This window comes from Amblyomma maculatum, chromosome 3 (genome assembly GCF_055883805.1).
Source record: "Amblyomma maculatum isolate TAMU_Amacu chromosome 3, ASM5588380v1, whole genome shotgun sequence".
In the NCBI taxonomy this organism is placed as follows: Eukaryota; Metazoa; Arthropoda; class Arachnida; order Ixodida; family Ixodidae; genus Amblyomma; species Amblyomma maculatum.
The window spans coordinates 11,702,360-11,724,038 of NC_139346.1; the positions used below are offsets into that span (position 1 = coordinate 11,702,360).

Here is a 21,679-nt window from a genome sequence, read left to right on the forward strand (position 1 = left end):
AACTATACCGAAAGTAGAAAAGGCAGATAAGGAAGGAATCTTTCTTTGATAACACAAGAAGCAGTGCCCTACTTTTTCAAGCTGGATCAGGGTGCCTTAAAACACGCAGCTACAAAAAGAAATTTAACAATGAAGATGACACTTGTGCAGCATGTGGAAAATCCATCTTATACTCGAAAGTGATAGCATCGATCGGGAAGTCGATGCAGATGCAGTCACTCTTCTTGAGGCCCCTGAGTTCTGATACACCAGTGGCCAGGTGAATGAACCTGCAGTGGAAGCTAGCAAAAAAACTATTCGAAGATTGGTGGCTTCAAAGCAGAAAAGTAGCATAAGCATAGTAATGTAGAAACAAAAACTCAATAATATGTCTACTTATGACAGGTTGTAACGGCAGATACGGACCATGAAGAGGAAATATCACGAAGAATAAGATTGAGATGGAGCGCATTTGGCAAGCACTCGCAGATTATGACTAGCAGCTTACCGGTATCGCTCAAGAGGAAAGTATACAACAGTTGCATGTTGCCTGTACTCACCTATTTGGCTGAAACGTGGAGGCTAACCAAGAGAGTTCTACCTAAGTTGAGGACGACCCAGAGGGCTATGGAACGAAAAATGGTAGGGGTAACATTAGGAGATAGAAAGCGTGCAGAGTGGGTCAGAGAAATAACTCAAGTTACCGACATTCTAGTAGAAATTAAGAAGAAGAAATGGACATGGGCAGGACATGTAGTGCGAAGAGAGGATAACCGATGGTCGCTGAGGGTAACAAACTGGGTTCCAAGGGAAGGAAAGCGTAGCAGGGGGCGGTAGAAAGTTAGGTGGGCGGATGAGATTAAGAAGTTCGCAGGGGTCAAGTGGATGCAGCTAGCACAAAACCGAGTTAAGTGGAGAAATATGGGAGAGGCCTTCGCCCTGCAGTGGGTATAATCAGGCTGATGATGATGATGATGAAATAAGCAACCAAAAGAAGGTTAAGTGTAAGCAGAGTGAGGCGCAGGTCCCCCTGAAAAAAATGCGTTTCGACTCGGTAGAGGAAGCGGAAGGCACTGACGTTTTGCGCCGGTCATCATCATCATCCTCAGACTGACTATACCCACTGCAGGGCGAAGGCCTTTCCCATATTTCTTCACTTGACCCATATTTCTCCACTCCATAATTCTCCACTTGACCCCTGCGGACTTCTTAACCTCATCCGCCCACCTAACTTTCTGCCGCCCCCTGCTACGCTTTCCTTCCCTTGGAATCCAGTTTGTTACCCTAAGCGACCATCGGTTATCCTCTCTTCGCACTGCCCATGCCCATTTCACCTTTTAATTTTCACTATAATGTCGGTAACTTGAGTTATTTCTCTGACCCACTCTGCACGCTTCCTATCTCTTAATGTTACCCCTACCATGTTTCATTCCATAGCCCTCTGGGTTGTCCTCAACTTAAGTAGAACTCTCTTGGTTAGCCTCCATGTTTCAGCACCATAGGTGCCGGTATTGGATGCTGAACGCGGGCCTAGGCAGGTTTGAATTTGAAAAGGTCGGTCAAGTGTCGCGAGTGGAAAAGCCTAAGAATATGAACTAGGTACACTAAGGGCGAAAAAAAATCGGAAACTGCTGGGACAGCTTTTTCAACTGGAAGAAAAAATGGCCGACACTGTCCTTGGAAGAAACAAGGACGGACATTCCAGTAAGGGCCACGTGGCTAGGACCAGCACTGGCATGAACGGCAAGTACGTCAGGTAGGGCCGAACTGACATAGCTATTCAGAAGTAGCTACTGAGAAGTCGGGAATGAAGGAAGAAGTAAGGAACAATTAAATCTTTAGCGAAGACATGGATAACCAGAAGCAGGAGCCAGCGGTTGGGAGGGACAGAGAGTGCCCGGGTGCCTATCGCCGCGGATTCCAACATGAACAGGTGCAGTCGAGCTATCATGGAACGTGTAAAGAGTGATAAGCAAGCATTGTTGAACCTTCCCAAGGAGGACAATGAAAGCGATGCTGAAAGGGACCAAGAATAAGGTGTCGAAAAAATCCGCAGAGCACGATATGGTGATAGTAGCAGTGGGGCAGAACGATGTCCTCTATGGTTACGCTGCAGGAGTGTGGAAAGTTTAGCCAGGGAGTTGACGATATCAGGGCGATAGCACAGCAAGCGCAGATTGTTGTGCGCACAGTACCGGAAGTGCTAAGAACGAACGGAAAACTTGAAAAGGACGTGGTGACGGTTAATTAACGTAAGAAAGTTAAAGGTGCTGGGACACCATATTTTGAGACTGAAAAGTCTGCTGGTGGTTACTCCTGTATGCAAGGATACTCTCAGCGAAGCATCGGACGCTACATTTTTAAATAATTTTAATTCAGCTCCAAAGTGTCTCAAATTCTCTTTCGCATGATCTAGATCCATCACTAGCATGAAATTTTGTGACGTATGAGCTTGGGAATCGAAACATGAAGTCATGACAGAAAAAAGTGCCTTACGATGGATGGAATATAGGAGCGTCCCCTTTGAAACAGGGTGGTAGCAGTTGCTATCATGCTCATTTTCTTCCCGTATCTTAATTATTATTTTAGATTGGTTGACTATACCATCATTCTATTTATTGAATTTTTCTTTCTACACTACTAAAATTATGTTATTACGATGAGCAGCAACGACGGCCGACTGAATGCTAAAGTGCCCGACGGTGTTCCAGTAGTGAGTCGATTTAGCAGCTCGGTTGGGATCGGTGCAGTGTCTGGTTCACTTGGGTTTTGTCAGTGTATTAGACAATATCGCTACCTTTCTGGCGACTGCGATGTTTCTGGAGGCATCCGCTCCGTAGCAGATTATGACGCTGCGGCCACCATGCCTTCCGACTACTGCTGTGCACTTTTGTGCGAGCAAATTCGGAGGTGGCTCGACTTTTCACAAGTTCCCTCGGGATGACGCGCGGAGAAACGCTTGAACAGAGTTTGTTCGTACCACTGGGCGGAACTATTGGACGCCAGGGAAGTCGAACCTTCTTTGCTTATTGCAATTTTTGTCGGACTCCTACCATAACATTCCTTCGGCTGGCTTTGGGATCCGTGTGAAAAAATGTCTGAGGCCCGGTGCCGTGCCGACGGTATACCCCGCTGCTGTTCACCGTCTTCTTCCTCATAGATCAGGAGCAACTTCCCCGAAGCGCGAATAATTGAGCTAGAGTGGAGAACTAGGCGCCTTAACCTCTAGATTCATGGGCTTCCCGAGAGAGAAAACGAAACTCTACTCTGTACTGTCAACGAAATCGCCCGAAAAATGAAGGTCCCGGAGTTTACTGCCGAATCAGTCGGGGAACTTCCCCGGCTGCCCGAGAAACAGGGTAAAACACCTGGAATAATCATTAGTTTCCTGCGACAGAATAACCGAGACTATTGGCTCTTACCGAGTAAGACACAGAAGAATGGGAAATATTCGGTATATATCACAGAAAATCTGACAAAGATGAACAGAGAACTGTTGTTAAAGACGAATCAATGGGCCAAAGTCAACAACTATAAGTTTGTCTGGTATCGCAATGACAAGATTTTACTTCCAAAGGCAGAATGTCTTTCCCCACAGGTCGTACGGAACGTGGGTGATCTCGTAGAGCTAGAGTAGTGCCTTTCCTGTGTTTCACAAAATGCGTTTACAGGACCATTTCTGCGTTTTGTTTGAGTAATGTTTCAAGCCAGATGGCTTCTTTTCGCTCATTGAAGGAAGATATGCATACGTCCTTAATTTCTTGCACCTGAATTTGCAGTTAGCTCGAAATAGGCGTGATGAATTTCGTGCTTTTCGAGAACAATTTCAGTTTCATTTGACGGTCATCATGATATCCGAAACGTGGTACAGTGACGCCGGTGATGTTGTTCATCTTTATGGTTCAGTTCAGTTCAGTCGTTAAGTCGTGTCTGACTCTTCGTGACCCTATGGAACATGTCACACCACGCTTTCGGGTCTCTCACTATCTTCCTAACATCACACAACTTCATCTGCAGTGCCTCGAGGATGCCATATAACCATCGCGTTCGCTGCCTACCCCTTCTCCGGCGACCCTCAACCTTTCCCAACATCAAATCTTTCTCCAGCGACACCTCTCTTCTCATCAGATGATCAAAGTAGCTGAGCTTTACCTTTAGCATTTGACACTCCAATGAGCAGTCAGGGTTTATGGTCGACAATATCGACTGATTTGACCTTCTGGCAGTCCAAGGAACTCTGAAGAGTCTTCGCCAGCACCACAATTCAAACGTGTCAATTCTTCGGCGGTCAGCATTTTCACAGTCCAACTCTCGCATCTATACATCACAACTGGAAAGACCATAGCACGAGTTATACGGATCTTGGTTGGCAGACTAATGTCTCTGCTCTTTACTAGGCGGTCAAGGCTAACCATTGCTCTCTTTCCCAGAAGCAGGCGTCTCCTAATTTCATGGCTGCAGTCTCCTTCCGAGGTAATCTTGGAGCCCAAGAAGATAAAATCTGTCACAGCTTCCACTTCTTGTCCACTGATGCTCCAGGCCGTGATAGGGCAAGACGCCATGATCTTTGTCTTTTTAATGTTAAGTTTAAGGCCAAACTTCTCACTCTCTTCTTGTACGCGCATCAGAAGTATCTTGAATTCCACTTCACTTTCTGCCATTAGAGAGTTTTAGCTGAGCGTTTTTACGGCCAGCGGAGCGGAGCGGTCGAGCGGATAAACCAGCGGAGAGGCGCGCGAGAAAAGAGTTTTAGCCGGGCGGATCGCCCATCTTCTCGAGCGGAGTAGACTGGTAGAGTCGCTTGCTCTGCTGCTCCACCTCTCGGTCACAATTCGAGTTATAAATAAAAGAATACCAATTAAGCCTGCTAATAATGCGCCGAAACCGTTGAGTAAAGGTAGATTCTGTGTTTTTAGTTAATTATTTGGTATATTTTGTGTTTTAGATGTACAAAAGAGCAGTTTGTTAAACAGAATATGTTCGCCAGTTCTAGTCAAGTCAAGCCCAAAACAAAAGTCAGCTGTTTTCTAGCGCATTTGCGAATTGGCGGCTGCTACTGCTGTTTGAATCATGCCGAAGAGCAAACTACAGGACCCGCTGCTGCTGTCGTAACTGACCTGGGCCGAAGTTGGAGATGGGCAGTGCGTGGAGGTATTTGGCGGACACGACGTGAGCCACTTTCAGTGCGCGGACTTTTGAACATTGATAAGATAGACGATGGTGTCTTTAGGACGTATTTTCGTTTCGAGAAGGAGCATATACGCAGACTTCAGCGGGCCATGTGCATACCCGATAAGGTCGTAACTGCGCTAAGGATTGCGGTTCCCGGTGATGAAGTCCTCTGCATTACCCTTCGATGGCTGGCACATCCGAACCGGCTGTGGTCTTGAAGATCTTTTCGGGCGGCACAGTTCAACGATATAATCACTGACGAACGAAGTTATGCGCCATATCGACGAGCGGCTTTTCACTTGCTCGACGATGTAAATAGCCATTCTTGGCTCAGTCTCGAAACTCTGGAGAAATTTTCGCAGGTAAGTTGCAATTACAGCAGAATCAATATCAAGGTTGTGAAAAAAAAAATTCTTAACCTAAACTTTCACTTACATTTTGAGGCTGTTGAGCCAAAGGTGCCCCACTGAAACTACTGGGGCTTCATCGATGGTACAGCAAGGGCAATATGCCGACCATCAAGGAATCAGAAACTTTACTTTAGTGGCCAAAAGCGGTTTCATGCCTTGAAGCTGTACCGACAGAACGTGCCGCATATCTATAAAGCTAGTGCGCTTTTGGCGAACTGTCATACATGTTTGTATGATGCCCAGGTACCGCATTACTTCGGTCTTGATCCACCAGATCTTGAAACTTATACCTTACTCCTCGGTACTTTTACCACTCACAAATCTTTCGGAAATGTGTTTTATTTACGCAAAAGATGTACAACATTTTACCAGGACAGTTTTCTGGGTATTCATGTCATGCGCCGTGTGCGCTGAAAAAATAAAAAATGTTTGAGACTGTTCTTTGAACATCCTCTGCACGTTCTCTAGCAGCTTCTCATGTTCTCTGTTATAACGTCTCACTTCAAACTCATGCTTTCTGTCCTCGAAGTCCAACCTGTTCTCGTCTAGAGCGAGACGCCGCGCTTCATTTTCAACTTTTTATTTTTCAATTTCTTGCGCTTTTCTGCATAGCTCATAGTCGTTTCTTTCTCCTCATGGTGATCAGCTGAAGCCCGATGCTCTGTAACCCTCGTGTGCCTGCAAAAAAAAGACAAACAGCTTTATATCAACCTTAAATTCAGTTGAGCTTCTCCACTGGAGCAAAATAGTCACAAATACATGTTTCTACCAGACGCAGTCAGTTGACATGTGACATTCGCGGATAACCGGAACTTTGTATACAGAACAAGTACCACAATATGTACACGTTGTACAAAAATAAAATAGACTGTTATGAGGACAGTAAACAGTTTATGACCCTTGTGTTTCTGCTTGTGCGCCATTTTTGTTATGTCTAACAGAGTTGCTCTTGATATGTAGCCTGTGTACTAATTGGCAGAATATTAATGAAGACATCATTTCTTTCGGTGGGCTTTTAGGATCCTATACAAGCCAGATTGCAAAGTGCGGATGGGAAAAGAAGTTTCTTGGCCGAGTGAGAGACAATAACGATTGCTTTTGCTTTATCCACCAAGCATGTCAAGCCCACAATGAGGCAGGAAAAAGACAAACGCACGTTTGGTGATCGGTGTTATGTTAGAGTAATGTGACAGATAAACTAGAAGCGGTAATATTTCCGTGAAGCCAGTGGAATAGCTTTTTTTTTAATGAACACAATTTAACTGATCGAGTGCGCGGCTGAACGCAGCGCCTTTCAATAGAGACTAAAAAAAGGAAAATCGACCTCGGCTGCATCAGCAAGGCGTCTTCAAACATATGTAGGTATAGGAGCCGCGTTCACGGTCCTTGCGGTGAAGGCGCTAAAGTGTGTTGAAAAACGATCTTGGAACAGACACGGCGGCTCGACGAGCGCGCAAACAAAGCTCTCGCCCCATTCAGTGGTTGCTGTGAGGTTTCGAATGTCTCTTCCGAGCGGTGACCGAAACCCGAACAGATGCGCAGCGCCTAATGTTAGGCGATGGGTTTGCCGATAAAACAGCTCAGACGACAGTTGCTTTGTTCTAAAGCAAGCGAAGGCACTTTCCACACCACAGTAAACGGCAGCCAGCATTCGCGTTTCACGCTTTATAACGCGTAAGTGCTGCTTTTCTTTCCTGCTGCTGTATTATCGAGAAATGTAATTATTTTTTATCATTCATTGAGTCTGGCCGCGCAGCGGCACTGACGGTGATCGACTAGGTTTATAGACTGCATAATCGTTCCCTCATTTCGCGTCAATTGTATTTCTAAGCACTGGCGTTACACGTTTTAGTTGTGAAAAAGTAAAACTCACCTTTTAAGGTTCTTGACGTCCTGCTGTCGCCAGCATATTAGTAAATCCACGCGGTCTTTTACTCCGCGCAGCGTAAGTTCGCGGCCCATCACATGGTTGACGATGCGCACAACTTCGATCCATTTTTGGTCATCTCCAACTCCAAACGGCCTCGTCGCTGACTCCTCACGCAATAGACACAAGTCTTCCTCAGCGTGAAACACCTCCGCGCTTTCTTAACTTGTAAAGGGGCCTGAGCTGGGGGTCGCCGTCGACAACGGAGCAGCGCCGGTGGCTGTGTTGACGGCTGCCATCTTGATTACCCATACACGCCCGCGCGCTCTTACGCACGCTCGAGCGCTGCCGATCGCTCCGCTGGAGAGGGCTCCCCAGCGGGGCGTAAGCTGAGCGTCGTAAAAACGCTCGCCAGCCCAGTGGCGTGCGCACGCGCAGTGGCATATCCGCTCGTCCGCTCCGCTCCGCTGGCCGTAAAAACGCGCAGCTAAAACTCTATTAAAGTGGTATCATCCGCATATCTAAGGTTGTTGATACGTTTTGCAGCAATCTTCACTCCAGCTGAAGACTCGTCCAGACCGGCTTTCCTCATGATGCACTCTGCATATAGGTTAAATAGGCAGGGTGACAGTATGCAGCCTTGCCTCACTCCTTTCTCGATCGGAAACCAATCAGTAAGACCATGCCCAGTTCTGACTGTGGCCTCTTGCCCTTCATACAGGTTCCTGAGGAGGCAGATGAGGTGAATTGGAACTCCCATCTCGTGGAGAGCTTGCCACAATCTGCTGTGATCTACGCAGTCAAACGCTTTCGTATAATCAATAAAGCATAAGTAGATGGGTTTCTGGAACTATCTTGCTTTTTCCATAATCCAGCGAATTTGGCAATTTGGTCTCTAGTTCCTCTGCCCTTGCGAAACCCAGCTTGCACGTCCGGAAGCTCCCGATCCACATACTGCTGCAGCCTACCTTGGAGGAGTTTCAACATCACCTTGCTAGCATGCGAAATAAGCGCGATCGTGCGGTAGTTCGAACAATCTTTGGCACTGCCTTTCTTTGGAATGGGGACGTACACTGACCTCCTCCAATCTTGTGGCCACTGCAGGGTTGTCCAAATCTTCTGACATAATGTAGGCAGAATTTTAACAGCATCATGGTTGAGGTTTTGAAGCAACTCAGCTGGAATGCCATCAATTCCGCTAGCTTTGTTCTTAGCAAAGCTGGCTAAGGCCCATTCAACTTCCCTCTTCAGGATGCCCGGCTCGAGATCAGTAATCACAACCGTCTTATGTTGGGTTTGCACATTCGGGTCCTTCTTGTACAGTTCTTCTGTGTATTGCTGCCACCTCTTCTTTATCTCTGAGGCTTCAGTGAGGTCCTTGCCTCGTTTGTCCTTTATCACGCCCAGCTTAGCACAGAAGCTTCCTTTGATATCTTTGATTGTCTTATACAGAGCTCTTGTGTTCCTTAATTGGCTGTTGTCCTCAACTGCTTGGCACTGTATGTTCAGGAAGGCATTCTCATCTCTCCTTGCTATTTTCTGAAAATCTGCATTGAGAACCTTGTAGAACTCTTTACCCCATAACATTTGCCATCCTCCTTTCCTCAGCTAATTGCAAAGCCTCTTCAAATAACCAGTTTGCTTTCTTGCATTTCTTTTGCTTTGGAACTACCTTAGTAGCAACTTCTTATATTATATCACGAACATCAGTCCACATCTATTCAGGCTCTCTGTCTTCTAGATCTAATTCTTGAAATCGATTCCTTACTTCCACAGCATATTCTAATGGAATTTGTTCCAGATCATACCTGAAAGGGCTTCTAGTTTTCTGCGTTTTCCTCAATCGAAGCTTAATTTTGGCAACAGGAAGCTGATGATCGGTGCCACAATCGGCCCCAGGCCTTGTTTTTACTGCTTGTATAGCGCTTCTCCATCTCTGCCGGCAAAGAATATAATCGATCTCATTCCTGTACAGACCGTCCGGTGAAGTCCATGTGTACAGGCACCTCTTGTGCTGTTGAAAATGAGTATTCGCTATGGTCAGGTTGCTTTCTTGACAACACTCTACTAGCCTCTGCCCAGCTTCATTTGGCTCACCAAGACCTAACTTGCCTATAATTCCGGATATTTCTTCACTCCTGACCTTAGCATTCCAGTCTCCTATGAGAAAAACGACGTCTGATGGTGGGTGCGGTCTAAAAGGCATTGTAGGTCTGCGTAAAATCTCCCAACGTCAGCTTCTTCAGCAGTAGTGGTCGGTGCATAGACTTGGATAACTGTTATGTTGAAAGGGTGACCTTGGATCCGAAGTGAAATCATTCGGTCGTTTTTGGTGCTCTACCCTAGCACTGCTTTGCCCATTCTTTTGTTTACTATGAGAACGACCCCATTCCTTCTCTTGGATTCCTGCCCACAATAAAAGACATAATGTTCGCCGGAGTTAAATTCTCCCAATCCGATTTACTTGAGCTCGTTGATACCCAAGATATCAATGTTCAATCTGTCCATTTCTCGCTTGACGACATGCAGTTTACCTTGCGTCATAGATCTTACATTCCATGTTGCTATGTGATATATCTCCTTGCAACGTCGGACTTTCCGGTCGCTTCCCGACACATCCACAACTGAGCGTCCTTTTGGCTTTAGCCCAGCCGCTTCATTCGTCCTGGAGCTTCTAGGAATCGCCCTTTGTTCATCCCCAGTAACATGTGGGACGCCTTCCAACCTGGGGGGCTCATCTTCCGGCGCCATATCATTAATGGTATTGTGACTGGCCATAGGGTTTTTTTGGCCGGAAATACTGGAGTGGGTTGCCATTACCTTCTCCAGTGAATCACATTTTGTCTGAACTTTGCCGTGATCTGTCTATCTTGGGTGGCCCTACACAGCAGAGCTCACGTCTTCATCGAGTTTCGCAAGCCCCTCCGCCACGACAAGGCAGCGATTCATGAAGGGGATCTTCATGGTTACAGCCCAATAATTCTGAATTGGCGATGTAAGCGCGGCGGTGGTGTTTGTTTATATTTCAAGTGTGGAAATAGCTACGAAATTATGAGTGACTTATCACTGCCTGCCGATCATTATGAAGGTATTTGTATAAAGAGTGTTAACATTGTGTTCTGTGTCATGTATAAGCCACCTGAGTGTGGCATACATCAGTTCTTCGCTTACTTAGATTTGGTGTTTTCCTATGTAACTGAGCGTAACTACACAATGGGTCTTGGTGGTGACCTTAATATTGACATAATTTCTTTCACTGCGAAACAAAGAATTCCTAATGATCCTAGATTCACATTCCTTCTAGAACGTTGTAGAAGCTTCCACGCGTATTATTGCGAATTGTGCAACGGCGATTGACCTATTTATTACAAATATTCCAGATAATAAATTATTGAGTGATACTGTAACAGCACCAATTAGTGACCATTTACTTACATTGCTCGTTGCCAATCCAAATGTACGCCCACAAAAATTACAGGCAAACCTTTATTGTTCAAAATAATACAGAAGGACGGCAGTGATTGGGCGAGTTGGTGAACCATGATGGGCAGTAATATACGTGCGCAACAAAAACGAGACAAAGAGGAGAAGTGGACAACGACGGCGCAGTCCCCTTTGTCTCGTCTTTTTGCGCACGTATAATACAGAAAATACACTTGATTTGTTTCGAAACAGCCATCACACACTGGGATGACTTGCTACGGCCCAACCATTTTATTTCCCTGTTTTGTTCAATATACAAAAAACATTTTCCATACAAAGCAGTAAAGAAACCAAAGCCTTGGATGAGAACGAAACTGCTAAAAATGATACAGAGGAAACCAAGGTTGTTTCACAATTTCCTTGCAAGTCGGAACCCAAAATTTCTTAAAGATTTAAAAAATATCGAAATTTAATAAACAAGTCTTTGAAACAGGCAAAGCGCGATTATAATGCACATCCATTCGATGGAATTACGGATTCCAAAGGAGGTTGGAAGAAACTTAGATCAGTTCAGCCTTTTAGGATCATACAGGAATTTTCGCAATTAAAAATACATGAACAAGAGTACGAGAAAAAAGATCTTGTAGAAAAATTTAATGATTATTTTTTGTTATTAATTTTGAGCCCTTATATTCTTATGCCCTGCAGTATCTATGTGCCCCGATGTAACATTCTGTATCTTTAAAACCTACCGACCTGTAAGAAATCTTAAATTGTTCTCTGCTTTGAAAAAAAAAAGCAAATGCGATATAGACGGAATAAAAATGCAGCCGGTTAGATTTGTGATTGATCTTATTGCCCCATACCTAACCCATATCATGGCCGGTCTCGAGGGAGAGTCCGCTTCTTTTATCTTAAGGGCATCTCCAATGGGGTCTGTTTCCACCACCCGCCGCGCCTCGGTGGGGTCGCCACCGCCCCACTGCTGCTCCTCCGCTACAGCCGTTCACGCGCAAGGGAAACGCGCGCTCGCTTTTAGTTTCGCCCACGTCAGTTGCAACCGGCAGGTCCTGACATTTCGCCCTTTATGGTTTATACAAAGGTAGTAATCGGCATCGAACATTTATCGTGTACGAGGAATAAAAGACAGTCAACAATCCGCTCACGCGCGCGCTCCTTCGTCAGTGCGGCCGTGCACGGTCGAATGAAGCTTCGGGAATACTTCAACATTTTTTACCCCTATGTTTTTTACAAAAATAAATTTACTAGGCTATGCAATGGACCTTGAATGTCTTAAGCAGGTGTAGCGCGACCTGACGTGAGTGCATGGTTAACTGTAAGGTGGAGGTTGTGTCACCCGCTACCCTTTTCGTTTAGATCAGAAGAGGCACCGGCAAAATTCATGGCGTGTCTCAGATTCAGAGTAAAAAACAAAAATTTACTCATATAGTAAACATATTACTTGTCTAGTGGAGTGGGCTGTTCTAGCTTCGTTCAAAACATATTAGTCGGTTGAAAGACCGAAGATGTATATGTAGTCTCGCGACTACTTTTAATCAAGGAAGCGGGAATAAACAGTTAAGCAGAATCGAAAAGAGCGGCAAACAATAAAATAATTGTCCTTCAGAGTTACACATTGCACTACATATTGTGGTTTCTACGTGGTCATAGGCCACCAACCACCGCGGGTTCGAGCGTCGCGCGAGCCGAAGCCCCGATCAGCCGTCACCGCGCGCGCACTGAAACACTGCAGCGCGCACTCAACCTCCACCGGGAGGAGAGCACTTCGCTGCAAGGACACCAACCTCCAAGTTCACAAAGGAGACGTTTATTGAAACGCCATCCTCCAGCGACACACACACACACACGCACACACATACACATATTTACAAACGCACATACGCACACATATACACATATTTACAAACGCACATACACACACATACGCAGTCACCGTGTCAAGGGAGCGCGCGAGGAGCTAGGCTCCCCTGCGCGCACGAAGTGACACGGAGTGCGCGCCGCAAGCACGCAAGGGCGTGCTGTGATCTCTCTCGCAGTGACCAAAGGGTTCCTTTGAGAGAGTGTGGGCAACCACCGCAAGGTACGCCTGTCGCGGATCGTTGGATCACCATCGACAGGCTCGAGCTTCGCTCTCAGGTAAGACCCGGAGCAGACGAACTCGAGTACACACTGGTCTGCGCGGACAAAGGCCGGCAGACAAAAACAGTAGCGTACGCACCTTGCGATGTCTCGGAGGAGTCTCTCTCTGAGCTCCGCTCGGACAGTCGCGCGAGCGCGGCTGTCGAAGCGGTGCCGTGTTCCCGCCAAAAGGCGCCAATGAGAACAGCCACTGGGACGCCAGGGCGGAGCTGTGGCCCGAACGACAGTGACAAGTCGTTCGAGCCCCTCTCCGCCGCCTCAGGCGGGAGAAAGGGAACGGGGAGAACAACTGGGAAGCGGGCGGCGGCCGCGCAAAGGGCAGCCGCAGCAAGCCCGAATCCCACATCCTCCTCTCCTTAATTGCCCTCCTACCCATCAGTGAAAGCACGCGGCAGGTCCCCAGCATGAGGAAAAGAATGCTATCCTCACGCAACAAGTCAACTACACTTCAGTTCCAGCAAGAAAGATCTCGAAAAGACAGACACTCAAGAAAGACAAACATTAGCAAGGCTCACACAAAAAATGAACAAGATGACATGAAGAATAATGTACAAAGTTCCGGAGGCTAAGTAACAACGACTATTTACAGAACACAATCATGTACAGAACACAACTATGTACAGACTATGTACAAACACAACTATGTACATAAGTTCCAAAGTTCGTCGGTGCAGCTCTGGGAGCCTGCGGTGACTCACCGCTCGTTGACTTCTGGGTGGCCAACGTTCATCCTTGGCTGCAAAAGATCTCGGTCGGTGGTGGTGCAGGTTAGGTGCAGGAGCAGCGAACACGCCGAAGGGGCCCCAGGCGTTGAAAGTCCGTGACTCCGTGGCGATCCAAGGCGCACATGGGAAGACCGCGCGGGGCTTCCTTTCCACCGCGCTCCGCACACGCCGGCAAACACACATGGCGCGACGTCGTCGCCTCCACGCCCAGGCACGCACACGCACAGCCACTCACACACCAAAGGGTGATGCCGACCTTCCGCGGCGAACCTGTCCCGAGCACCTTCGCAACCACGGCGGCCTTGGGTGAAAGGGGCATCGTCCATGCTCCCCGTCCCCAAACGGCCCCAACTTCATTTCCACACACACCGAAAAGCCGCGCGTCGGGACTGCTAATGAGCAACCCTCGCGATTTCAAGAAGAAAGAGGAGAGAAGACGCGCTGTACAAAAGAAGGCACTCACTGTACAATATTTACAAGATAGGAAGCAATAACAAAAACAGAAGAAAGCGAAAAATGTGAAAAGACACAAAAACAAAATAAAATACAAAGGCTGGAACTGAGCGAGCTAGAAAAGGTAGAGACCAACCTTGCTTCCGGGTAGGGTTGAACGAGCAAGCTCGCTCGGTGAAGCGGTATGCCTTCGGTTGCGGAAAAGGCCCGCCGTCCGGCATCAATCACACAGGTGAACGTCGCCTCACCTTGTACCGGTGCGGGGCACGGCTGCGTTCCACTGCATCGGGTGTGCCTTGGCACTTGCCTGTGGTGACAATGGGCACCAGCGCAAGCTCGTCAGACCGTTACGCATAGGCCTCCAGGTCTGCAACGTAGGCACGGCTGGCTTTCCCCATAGGGGGATTCTCCAGCAATGAGCCCCTGCTTGTTACTGGGGAAATTCCCCATGAAATCGCAGGTGGCCATCTGCCACGGACGCACACTGTCAGTTGGTTTCGTCATGCCCGGTGGCTTGCCACCCCTTGACTTCTCCATTTGACAGACATGGCAGGAACGGCAAAAGCGGAAAATGTCGCGCTTCATGCCGGCTGCAGTCACCGATTGACTCGGTTTCTTGAAACCTTGGAGCCACTCAGATGACCAGCCAATGGTTTGTCGTGAGAGAACGCAATAGAGCGCCGCACAGACATTGGGGAATAGCCACTTCAAATGGTTCATGGACTCATCATCCGTGGCTATGTATTTCAGCGCGAGCCCGTCATGACCCAGCAAACATGAATCCCCGGGGCACGCCGCGACACACGCTGGCTCGTGCCCCCCTGCGCCCGCTCAATACAAGTAGCGTAACGGCGCTGCGCCCGCTGCAATACAAGCAGCGTAACGGCGCTTCGTCTCCCAGAGACCGTCGCTGACATCGCGACAAAACGGGTCATTTTGCTGGACCGTCGTAGCTCTTCATGGCCGAAAACGATCCCAGTCATCTCAAAGAAGAGCCTGGTTTCGTCCCCCCGCAGGTTCGCAGCAAAACTTCCGCTAGCATCGGCGTCTCAGATGTGCTCACAAAGAGCTTTCACCCTCGCCTGCTTTGTGAAGCGCTGCTTACCCGGATAGCGGAATGGGGAACCCGTCTGCGGGCGTCCCCTCCGTGCCGCTCAGCGGCTCGTCCGCTGTTTCGCCCCCTTCGCCCGCCGTCCGTAAAGACGCCGCCGCGGGCGAGTGGGGCACGGGATAGCGCGTCAGCTACCACGTTCGTTCTCCCCTGTAGATACTGCACCGAAAAGTCGAAATGCTGTACCAAGAGAGAATGGCGCGCCAGCCGGCTCGCAAGTTCAAGGAGCCGCATCAGCCAACTGAGCGCGCTTTCGGTCCGGTTTCCAGAGGGAGCCCGGCCGACGCCTCGCCGTTCCCCGAACAGAAATGACTGCAAGCGGGGTACGGGTGCTGTTGTGCGGCGGCGTCGCGCACATTGCTTCCGCAACGGCGTAAAGCTGAAACAGCGGAGGCATATGGTCAACGGTCGCACCGCAGGGTGGTCCGAAGAACCATGTAGCGTGTTTCAGTGCCTTTGCCGAGTGCCGCGCAGGGGGCGGCAGGCATGGCGCATGAGCTTGATCGTCAAGGCGACCGGCTCGGCCGATGTGCTGTCCAACGACTCATGGAGCCAGGACAATTCACGTTGGGCGCCAGTTGTGGTTTCTACGTGGTCATAGGCCACCAACCACCGCGGGTTCGAGCGTCGCGCGAGCCGAAGCCCCGATCAGCCGTCACCGCGCGCGCACTGAAACACTGCAGCGCGCACTCAACCTCCACCGGGAGGAGAGCACTTCGCTGCAAGGACACCAACCTCCAAGTTCACAAAGGAGACGTTTATTGAAACGCCATCCTCCAGTGGCACACACACACACACGCACACACATACACATATTTACAAACGCACATACGCACACATATACACATATTTACAAACGCACATACACACACATACGCAGTCACCGTGTCAAGGGAGCGCGCGAGGAGCTAGGCTCCCCTGCGCGCACGAAGTGACACGGAGTGCGCGCCGCAAGCACGCAAGGGCGTGCTGTGATCTCTCTCGCAGTGACCAAAGGGTTCCTTTGAGAGAGTGTGGGCAACCACCGCAAGGTACGCCTGTCGCGGATCGTTGGATCACCATCGACAGGCTCGAGCTTCGCTCTCAGGTAAGACCCGGAGCAGACGAACTCGAGTACACACTGGTCTGCGCGGACAAAGGCCGGCAGACAAAAACAGTAGCGTACGCACCTTGCGATGTCTCGGAGGAGTCTCTCTCTGAGCTCCGCTCGGACAGTCGCGCGAGCGCGGCTGTCGAAGCGGTGCCGTGTTCCCGCCAAAAGGCGCCAATGAGAACAGCCACTGGGACGCCAGGGCGGAGCTGTGGCCCGAACGACAGTGACAAGTCGTTCGAGCCCCTCTCCGCCGCCTCAGGCGGGAGAAAGGGAACGGGGAGAACAACTGGGAAGCGGGCGGCGGCCGCGCAAAGGGCAGCCGCAGCAAGCCCGAATCCCACAATATTCATCAATTCAATAAATGCGACCTGGGTCTAGAAAATTCAGTCTCAAAATCTTCCTGCACGGCTTGTATAAGTAGTTTGCCTCCCGGTCTTCTCTGTCAATTTCCTGGTATAATTATTGAGAGGAAAAATTCTGAGAAATGTTTCAAATATCAAAGAAGCGGACCTAATAACATCATCATCATCATCAGCCTGATTATACCCACTGCAGGGCGAAGGCCTCTCCCATATTTCTCCACTTAACCCGGTTCTGTGCTAGCTGCATCCACTTGACCCCTGCGAACTTCTTAATCTCATCCGCCCACCTATCTTTCTGCCGCCCCCTGCTACGCTTTCCTTCCCTTGGAATCCAGTTTGTTACCCTCAGCGACCATCCGTTATCCTCTCTTCGCACTACATGTCCTGCCCATGTCCATTTCTTTTTCTTAATTTCTACTAGAATGTAGGTAACTTGAGTTATTTCTCTGACCCACTCTGCACGCTTTCTATCTCTTAATGTTACCCCTACCATTTTTCGTTCCATAGCCCTTTGGGTTGTTCTCAACTTAAGTAGAACTCTCTTGGTTAGCCTAAACGTTTCAGCCCCATAGGTGAGTACAGGCAAGATGCAACTGTTGTATACTTTCCTCTTGAGCGATACCGGTAAGCTGCTAGTCATAATCTGCGAGTGCTTGCCAAATGCGCTCCATCCCAATCGTATTCTTCTTGTTATTTCCTTTTCGTGGTCCGGATCTGCGGTTACTACCTGTCCTAAGTAGACATATTCGCCTACTACTTCCAGTATTTCGCTACCTAATGTAAACTGCTGTTCCTTCCCGAGGCTGTTAAACATTACCTTAGTCTTCTGCATATTGATTTTCAAGCCTACCTTTCTACTTTTCCTGTCTAGGTCATCAATCATTATTTGCAGTTCATCCCCCGAGTTGCTTAGCAAGGCAATGTCATCAGCAAATCGCAGATTACTGAGGTGTTCTCCATCTACCCTTATCCCTAACTGCTCCCATTCCAAGTCTCTGAATACTTCCTCTAAACAAGCTGTGAATAGTACTGGGGAGATTGTGTCTCCTAATAACATAGTTATTGTCAATTCCTTTCGGGCAACTCAAAGTTGAATTCTGAAATGCTGGCTGATCAGGATCTTAAGTACTTCGAGAACATTTGTGCGTAGTAGGCGCATGGCAGCTTTTTCGAAAAAAAAAATCTTGTCTAATAGGACAACCCTGGTTTCGGATAATGCAGTCCACTAAAATATTGTCCCTGTAGAAGAGTGTACTACATGGGGCTGCTTCTTTCGCTAGTTTCAAGAAGACTAGCGCAAGCGTAACACCCGAAGTTGATTAACTAAACGATATATCCAGCGACGTAAGGTAAACCGGAATATGTGACAGTGGGAAATGGGATGGTAGGAGATGCCATCACTTCCTTCAGTGCCTAGATTTTGCTCTCTGATGAAACGTCCGTCTTGACAATGTAGTCATGTGCCGCTAGCTGTTACGGCCCTCGCATCTAGCATATGTCGTTCCCTCCAGCACATTAACCTTACTTTCCCGAAGAGAGTCTCAATAGGTCGCTATATAGGGCTTGAATTGAGTCTTCAGTAAGAGTGTCCTTCTTTAACGCTTTAGAAGTTTCTTGCATACTTTCGGTATAGCAGGCGAACTCATTTGTAGGTCACTGTCATTTATTGGCCTCTTTTTACCACTTCGAGCACAAGTGGCGTCATGAATATCAAACCATTTTTTATTGTTTTCATAATAAGCTTACTATCATGTAAAATTTCATTAAAGCAATGTTTATTTGCAAAATTAAAATAATGTTTATAATAGCACACATTAGGTAATATATGAATTGTAATAACATTTAACACGCAACCCTTTGCAATTTATATCACATTTTTATGAAATTATTTTCATCTTCGGTGCTAATGGATGGTTTTGCATCTAGCGCTGAAAGACGGTTTTGCTGTTGCAGACGAGTTGCTGTCATGTTACCCTTGAAGAAGCTTTGATGTGATCACTGCTCATTCAGTTTTTTTTTTTTGTTCCTATTCTTGTACAGGCTTTGGAAATTTTCGGAATAAAATGGACAAAAGTAGCTACCATGCCGCAATGTATGCCATGCTTGTCGAACGTGTGCTGAACGAGAGTGTTTCACGTGTGTAGTTCGTTGACGACATGGCGCTGCAGCATCTACATTCTGTGTTCTTTAATTTCGGGGCTGCATTCACCACGAAACTCGCGAGCGTCAGCGCGAAACCAGGCAAAAGCCACCCGCCGCCGCTGAAGCAGACGCAAAGCGAACAGTGAGCAGGTGGCGCGCCTTACGGCGGTGGAGAGCGTAACTAAAGGAGAAACGTTCCCATTGTTCCCGTGGCGATTGAGAAGGCCGTAAGAAAGAGCGCGCGCTCTTCCTCGAGACCGGCCGTGCCCATATTTACAAACAAGTTTTGTATACCAGTGTATTTCCTGAGCAACTGAAGAATGCTAAAGTGACAGTAGTGTACAAAAGCGGAGAAAACGATAACTTAGGAAATTATGTGCATAACTCAAATTTACCAATATGTTTAAAACGTCTAGAGAAAATAGTCTCTATAAGACTCACTAGTTTTTTTGGCGCTAAATATATTATTGTATCATCGTTTCCGGTCAGGTCGATCTACTGATCTACTTCATCAAAAGGATTAGGTGATATTGAACAGGCGTTTGACCGAATCAATCCGATGTATTGCTATGGTGTACCGCTTGTAATCTCGTTAAGCTTACGTTAACGACCGTGCATCTTTAGATAACACCATAAATTGCGTTATATATGCCGACGACGCCAGTATACGTTTTTTACAAGAAATAATGTAAATAATAATGTTAAAACCGCAAACATATTCTTAGACAAACTATGGAAGTGGGCACGGCGAAAGCGCTGCGAGCAAGGTGCTCAAAATGCTTTTTCTGGCACAGGTTAGTTATGTTTGCACCATACGAACTGACGATAGCTTTCTTGTTCTCTTTCCGTGCTCATGTACATGTTTAAACTGTCCATATAGCTGCTATTGCTCCTGTATACGGCTTATTTGTGGTGATAAGAGATGAATCCAGGCCCAACAGTTGAAGAAATGTTCCAGACACTCATTGAGGGGTACAAAGACATTAGGTCTCGTCTACAGGCAACAGAAAGGGCACTGGGAAACTTTGGTGATCGCCTAAATAACATAGAGGCAAATATACAGGAGCTGCAGATGAAAACAGATGAAATTGAAAGCATAAGCATAGCCCTAAGTGGTGTGCAGGATGCGATTACAAGGCATCAAACGAGGCTTGAAGATTTAGAAGATAGAAGCCGCAGGTCAAATTTAATTGTTTTTGGTATACAAGATGATCCTACCGAATCGGAGTGAGATTTGCGCAAAAAAGTTATTGATGATCTGTTTTCTGCTAAACTGGGAGTGCAGTGCTCATCTTTCTTTCTTTCTTTATTTGTTCCTTTCTATTACAGAAAGCCGGAGCGAAAGCTAAAGGCTACAGAGCCTGACAAAGGCTTCCGCTCCGGATGACGTTCAGCGTGCAGTTTGAAAAACGTATACAAAACATACAAAAGAGCACTTCGAATCATAAACACAACTGTAGCTCGAATTCATAGCATGGGCAAAAATTCTTCAAATCGCCCTGTCATTACGTACTTTCACGACTATACTGGGAAAATCAAGCAGTCTGGAGCAATGTTTCTAAACTAAAGGGAAATAAAATAAGAATCGATAATGACTGCTGCGCGGAAACGTTGTGCAAACAGCAGCATCTTTGGCAAAGTGCAAAACTTAAAAAAAAAGGCTGGAAGGAAGGTTTCCTTGGTTTATGATAAGATCAAGATTGATGGGGGGTATTATGAATGGGATGCTGTTTTAAACTCTAGAAGATTGATAAAGCGGGGCACCACATCTTCATCGGAAAGTTAATGGCCAGAAACATCCGAAGTTCTGTTAGTTTCTCTTAATGGGGTAAGAAGCATTGTGAACCAAACAGATAAGCTCGAGGAATGCTTGCTCTCTTTGGATCCGCACGTGTGTGTCATAATGAAACCTGACTACACGAATAAATCAAACACGATGACATTGTACCGCCAGGTTATCGGTTATATCGGCGAGACAGATGATCTAGAGGGGGTGGTGTTGCTGTTGTTGTTAAATCCTGTGTCGATCTTGACGTCGAAAGCCAGATTGCTGAACATGAGAGCCTTTGCTTGAAAATCAAAGTGAAGGATGCTACATTTCATTTGTGTGCAGTCTATCGCGCTCCGGATGCAGATGAAAACTTCTTGACTAAACTGTATGATCGATTGTTGTTGCTACAAAACAAAAATGTGATTGTAACTGGTGACTTTAATTTGCCTTAATTAAATTGGAGCAAGCTTTCTTTCGGATTATCTCATACGAGTGATATTATGCATGACATTATGATTGCTCTTGGTCTTAATCAAATAGGTACTGAATGTACCCGCGAAAGATCAATTCTTGACCTTCTGTTCATTGGTGAAGCATTTAGAGAAGGAATTGTTACAATTGAACCAGGCATATCTTACCATAAGTTTATTTATTTTTTCCGGAAGGTTGAAAACGGAAAAACACATGCGTTGAATGTCGCTACACTTAAAGAATACAGCAGAGCTTACGATGTTGCCATTATTCATTATATTAATTAAAATCTTGGGATTATAAGTGATTATGTTGAAAGCTCCTGGCAATGGTTCGCTTATGTGCTTAGGCATTGTATTCAAAATTTTGTTCCGGACAGAAAAATATTTAAAAGGCGGAAACATCCGTGGATTACTCGTGAAATTATACACATTAAGACTGAAGAGATGTCGTAAGAAGGGCGGGGTTTCAACGCCAGTGTTTAATGAAATCAAACAAGACCTATTATCAAAAGTGAGTAGCGCCAGGACTAAGTATTTT

The 21,679-nt window shown here is 47.0% G+C and overlaps 1 long non-coding RNA gene across 1 annotated transcript; it reads right to left on the reverse strand.

Annotated features, from left to right (window-relative positions):
• Nucleotides 1-5,902: 5,902 nt before the first annotated feature.
• LOC146194232 (uncharacterized) lies at nucleotides 5,903-7,797 on the reverse strand. The gene is made up of 2 exons (XR_014705433.1): nucleotides 7,435-7,797; nucleotides 5,903-6,239 (listed from the first exon to the last, which is right to left on the reverse strand). It is a non-coding gene; the product is annotated as an uncharacterized LOC146194232 (long non-coding RNA).
• Nucleotides 7,798-21,679: the final 13,882 nt, after the last annotated feature.